The 6336-nt window shown below is 40.3% G+C and overlaps 1 long non-coding RNA gene across 3 annotated transcripts in view; it reads left to right on the forward strand.

Annotated features, from left to right (window-relative positions):
- The window catches only part of LOC149170284 (uncharacterized), a 303708-nt gene extending 297655 nt beyond the window's left edge, over positions 1 to 6053 (forward strand). The window contains exons 4-6 of one of the 3 annotated variants that reach the window (XR_016259865.1): positions 3994 to 4254; positions 4427 to 4549; positions 4655 to 6053. This is a non-coding gene — a long non-coding RNA (uncharacterized LOC149170284). Of the gene's footprint in view, positions 1 to 3993; positions 4550 to 4654 lie in introns of all 3 variants that reach the window. The other 2 variants (XR_016259864.1, XR_016259863.1) reach the window with 2 other exon arrangements.
- Positions 6054 to 6336: the final 283 nt, after the last annotated feature.

A 6336-nucleotide genomic window follows, 5' to 3' on the forward strand; every position in this document is an offset into this window, starting at 1 on the left:
TATTAATTTTAGTAAATCATAGTCGTTCTGCTTGTGGGATCTAGGGATTTGGTTGGTTGGACACCTTGTTTCGTGATGAGTGGGATCAAGACAAAGGATGGCCCAACTCCCACTTGGTTTGACATGCGGGGAAGCGTTGAGGCCTTTGTCGCATGGCAAGGCTGGGTTTCTTTGTTGTTGCTACAAATGAGGGTGAGTGTTGGATGGGTAGGTCGTGACCTCGTGGAGATGCCTGGGCCAAATGCGTTGGGACTCTATAGATATTTTGCCATCAGAGCCCAAAAGAGGAGGATACAGCTTGCGCATGATGCACAGACCGTCATGCTCAGAGTTGCGCAACGACAGCATGGTGGCACCCTTTTTAGACTAGCATGGGATCCGGGCATCACAGGACTTGGCAGTATAGCTACCCTTGGGGATGAGTTGATTTCTACAGGGGAAGATCATTCAAATCTTCCATTGGGATTTTGTGACTCGTTGATGGCATGGGGGACTTCATCAGCATGGCAGGTTGGTCAGCAAGAGGATATCAGGGGAAGCCCATGCGGGAGAGACTTCATCCCCACGGGGATTGGGTTGTATCTTCAGGAGTTTACTCTTAGAGTGCAAGAGGTGGACTACTCAATAGGGCAGCTTCATGGGGAGTTGGACAGAGTCCTACAATATCATGATGCTCTACTTATTGATAGTATGCAGAGGGCTTCTAGTACTTATACCTAGCTGGACAATACCGGAGCAAAGGGTGCTTCATAGTGATCAGGATGGCGTGGGACCCGGGTATTGAGGGATTCCTTCATGCCTAGATAGTGCAGAAATCGGGGATGACTCAATGGCACATTTGGGACCTCGGTATTACTGGCGGTGATAGTGGTGACGAGAAGTCAAAGGGGGCACTTGTTCAGACATTGTTGAAGGACAAGCAAATTTTGGCAGGGAGAACTGTGATGTCTCCAATTTTTATGGGACTTAGGAGGAAAAATGGAAATTGCAGCGCTAGTAGAATGTGGGCCCACAAGAGAGAAATTTGGCCCAAGAAGGGAACTCACATGCTTGGAGGGGAGAGCGAGAGAAGGGGGTGTGAATTAGGAAAGAGAAAGAGTGGGGGCCACCAAGGGAGAAAAGGAGGCCAACAATTATAAATAAGGAGAAGAGACCTTCATTTGTATCTTTTGTCAACTTTACTTCTAAACACAAGTTCCCTTGAGCTGCTTAGCCAAGACAACCAGCGTTATTTAGCACAAGGGATTCCCAAGAGAGAATTCCACCTCTACCTTCAGTCAACTTCTAGTGTCACCCTAGGAGAGTAAGGGGGAGTTGGTTCCGGTGTTTGAGGAGCTAATTTGCAGATCATTCATCACCTTGGGCATGTTTTTCTTAGGGCGCTAGTAGGAAGTGGAGTTGGGCCAAATATTTTGCAGGAATTTATCCATTGGAATGGCAAGTTTCCTCTTGGTGTTTTGTAGGGTTGAGAGTGTTGTATTTTGGAGGGTCGAATTGTCTAAAATCTGGTCTTGCACAGAGATCATTGAACCTCTACTACACAGCCATAGAGAGCAGGGAAATTTCATGGGAGTTGGGCCAGGAGAGATAAAGAGATTTGGAGGAATGGTTGCAAGGGTTCGAGGAGATTTTCCGGAAATTGATTTGGCTTCCTACAGTAAGATTCTTTCTACAAGGAGTTTTTCCAGCTAGTTGGAGCCACACACACTTCTTGGGGGTCATCGGGGCATGTTCTCAACCCAAACTCTTTGGGTTTTTGTGGGTTTGGTGAGAGGAGGCTAGGATGAATTTTACAGAATTATTTGTGCACTTCTTAGGGAAGAATTCCTAGTTCCCTTCAGCAGCCAACAGTAGAAATTGTTGGAGGAGGGCGCAGTTTACCCTAGGACAATTTCCACCACTTGGGTGTGTGAGGTATTTCTGGGTTTGGTTGGAGCTAGTGTGGAGAGCCTAAATTTAATTTGAAAAAATTTTGAAGTAGATTTGAGGGCTGAAATCTTAGTGCACCTATAGTAGCAGTGGCAGTTTTTTCCTAGGTTAGTGCGGGGGATTTTTTTTTGGTGGAGTCATTCCAACACTTGGGCATCACAATTCCAACCTAGGTTCTTGCCATAACTTGCAATAGCAAGCCCAAGTTCCTCCGATATCATTTATTGTACTCATATTTACCATAATTAATACAATGATTCAGAGTTTTTGCCCATATTTTTGTGTTCAAATGTGTATGGTTGTGCATTTTTGAATTTAGTAGTTGTAGCTAGTTCATTGCTTCTATTATCTAAGCTATTTTTCCATTTGGAATACTACATTGAGATGCTTATTTTAGCAAGCAAAGGGTGACAAATGTGCATCCACACAAAAAGATAATGCAGGTGCATGTGAACAAGTAAAGAAGACTCAATGGATGGATAAGGTGCAAACGCACAGGAGAATCAGTTTGCATTAAGCTAAAGAAAAACAATAAATATGGAACATCTGTTGGTGCACGAAGAGAGAAGTCATGCATGAAGATAATTGTGAAGTAGAAAAGATAACATCAAAGTTGCATGAAGATACTTTAGGATAATGTTGTAGTTAATGACAAAATTATCCAGTTAAAATAGAAAATATAATATTAGAGTTGTATGAAGATCATAGTTATCAGAACTAGACCGATCATTGAATCGATAGACCGCTCGGACCGGGAACCAACTAGAACTGTACGGACACCGGTAAAAAAAACGGTCAACCAAAAACACATAAAATATTCAAGTTTTAAAGAAAAACATATATATTCATGTGCATCCATATGAATCCAAACCATCTATACACAAATAAGCAAAAGTTTTCATTGATATAAAATGTGAGGGTGCACATAACAAAAATAGCACCGAGTGCAGTCCATATCTAAACCGAACATCAGCAAAAATGCTCCACATGGCCTCTAGCATTCGAAAACAATTATGCTACAACAAATACCTACACATCATCAAAATCATTTCCTATATTGGGATCTAAGCATTAAAATAAGATAGAAAAATCATAGCATGTCAAGTCAAGATTTTGTTTGAGTGATGGGTATTTTTTGTAGTAGGATCATGATAGAGGAGTTCAACAACCAATGCCACTAAGTACATAGAGGGCTGCTTGTTCTTGATTAAATAATCATTCCATACCCTCGTACATGAGAAAATCCAATGTAGCGTTGCAATCCCCCCAATCCTGAAATCCCGGAAAATTGTCAAGTCTGTTGGATTTTGAGTGAGATCTAAAATTCTACTTTCTCCATATGAAATACAATGACGTCAAAATCACTCTCAAACATCCTGAGTCATGTCATGATAATGTTAAAAGTTTAAGTAAAAGGATGAAAATGAAATTCTTAACATTACCATGAAATGCATAGCAATAGTTGGGGCCATATGCTTGAATATTAGACACCTATTCTGGCCCAGTGCTCAGCTAAGACCAATATTAAAAGAAAAAAAAAAAAGCAAAACAGGCCCCTTTTGCTGCATTCTATGTGGATTTACTGTACCGAACTGGACAAGAACAGTTCAAGTCACCAGTGCAAACCGGGTTTTGCCTCAAAATGGTCGGACAAGTCTGAACCGGCCAGTCCATTTCAGTCCTTATAACACTGATGAAGATAATTTTGAATAAGTTTGTAGCTAATGACAAGTTATCTCAAATTACTGAATAATAAGTATGAACTCGATTTAAAGAGGATCTCTTGTGCTAAAGCAGGGAAATAGAGATGGTTGTAAAGACGAATTAGATTAATCAAAGTGTTTTCGAATGTTCAATCTCCTTCGAGTTCTGTCTTATGAGTTGAATTTTCCCTTGTGTTAAGGTGATAGTTTCTTTTTCATATTGGTTTACAATATTTTAGAAGTTTAGTATGGGAATCAGCTGACAGTCTCTAGTTCATAAAATAGAATATTTCAACCCATTTGGAAGTGTTATCCTGCTTTTGTTCTGATAAAGACTGGAATTTCGCTTACTTGAAAACAGGCCATGATGCTCTGGCTGGAGAACCAGTATGTTATCTCGTTCATACTCAGCTGAGCACTGAGACTGACGTTGACATCAATGGACATATGGGGCACTCATGAAATTTCCTTCCAAACAACAAGTTATGGAGCTCCTATTTGGTTAAATGGGTATAGATGATAGCAGACATAACCCCCTGAATGGGAAGCCCCTCCAAATGGATTTTGTACAATAAGCACACTAACTCCATCACTAGCTGATCCTGGAACAAAAGTCGCAAGTGTAAATGAAGCAGAAATCATGTGATTCCTTATAGCATGGGCTATTGGTTGCATACTTTCCCTAGCCGAGCTAGAATGTCTTGATGCTTCTTTATTGTCTGGTTTACATTTATTAATTGTGATTTCAGAACTGTGATTGACATGGACCACAAATGATTTTGGGAAATTTTCAGGATCAATAATGGGTACACACTGTTTCTTTGATGTACAAGCAAGCATACTCTCATATGCATTATCCTCAATTGGAAAGTTCGACAACACAGCCATCAGTGTTTGAAGCTGTCTTTTATGATACGGTATGCTAGAATGTCTTGATGCTTTATTATCCATTTCCATTTTATTTATTGTGATTTCAAAATTGTAATTGATAGGGGCCACTGATGACTTTGGGAACTTTTCAGGATCAATGGTGGGTAACAGTGCTCCTCTGATGTGCCAATAGGCATACTGTTATATGCATTATCCTCAAGCAGCAAGTTCAACGACATAGCTATCAGATTCTGAACCTGTCCAGTATATTTAAAGTTAGAAGCCTGACATCAAAATTAGAAAAGGCCAAAAAGGATATGCGTTTCTACATAAAGGATCTGGAAACACAAAATAAGCTTTGAAGAACATGTCCACACCTTCGGAGTTGGTGAAGTTCAAAAATGTGAGTTGCAAATACCTTCTGCTGCCTGAAGAGAGGAGATAGATTCAGAATTAAAACATGTCAGATAAGATAATTTTATTAATGTCCAGAGATGTCAGAGATTGCAACCGATTAAATTGTTCTCTAATAATTTATGATAAACAATTAAAATGGGAAATAATTTTGTCAGTCATCAATCAAACGACTCTGTGACTGATCAGCATTGGGTGAAACCGGTCAAGTATGAAGATGGTCCTTAGCCAGTTCTCACCCTCCCTAATGGCTTCTCATATTGGAAGGTTGAAGAGAAGGAGCAGTAGTACTACCGATCTGGTCTACCTCTGGAGGATTCTTGATAGACTGCTGGACCCCTCTCCATCCCCGGATGCGGTTGGTGCTGCTACTAACCAGCTCTGGTAATGGATACACCCTCTTTACAGCCATTAGTTTTCTCACCTGGCAACCATTCTGCAGTGGATCACAGGGAAGAAGATGGATCACTCAGAAAAATAAACGGAATCAGTCCCTATGGAAAAGCATGTGGAGGAAATGCAAACAGGGTTACCAGAGATTATAACACTTTCAAAGCAGCTTTTTTTGGAAACTGCAACCCTGCTGAGAAAGGTAGGATTGAAATTAAAAAGAAAAAGCAAAATAAGGGTGGACAGCTGACTGTGAGATCCCTTCGATCAGCAAAATCCGAAGAAGGTTGCCTCTCCTTGAGACTTGTAATTCGGCAAAAGTCAGACCCAAATGTTGCATTTTTTGTCGGTTTTGCCAACTTTATAGTATGGATACATTGGATAGCAATCGTCCAGTATATCTAATCTAGGGGTCAATTTTGAATACCAGAACTTGAATTTTGAAGAGCTTTATCTAGGAGCCAATTTTCAAGTATCAGACCCTCGATCTGAAAATCTCAGTTATAGGTGTGGCATATTTTGCCAATTTTCAAATATCAGACCCTCGATCTGAAAATCTCAGTTATAGGTGTGGCATATTTTACGGGTTTTGTTTCGAATATTGTGTTTTGGTCTTTTGTCTTGATCAGCTAACTTTAAGTTAGTCTACAATTTAGTGTTAAGCCTAAGGCTTCCTGATATAGGAGTTACTGATGAAGACACTGCTCCTTGTAATAAGAAAGTTTTTATTTGACTAAGGACAAACAATTTTGTAATATAAAGCCTTTTACTCCACCCGTCTTTCCCACAAATACTCAGATACCCTGCGTCCCCACTTTTTGGGGACTTTTCAATCCCTAGGAATCCCCAAAACTGTTGGGGGACTTATTGGGGACTTATTGGCCGTCCTCAAGACGTTCTTAACAAATTTCAGGAATGTTCCGGACAGATTTCAGGGATGTCTTTGACAGATTTCAAGGGTTTTTTTGGAAAGATTTCAGAGATGTTTTGGGAAGGTTTTAGAGATAATCCAAGCATATAGTTTTTGCTT

This window comes from Pinus tabuliformis, chromosome 4_2 (assembly GCF_031772625.1).
Source record: "Pinus tabuliformis cultivar Carrire ecotype Pingquan chromosome 4_2, CPIR1, whole genome shotgun sequence".
NCBI classification, from domain to species: domain Eukaryota; kingdom Viridiplantae; phylum Streptophyta; class Pinopsida; order Pinales; family Pinaceae; genus Pinus; species Pinus tabuliformis.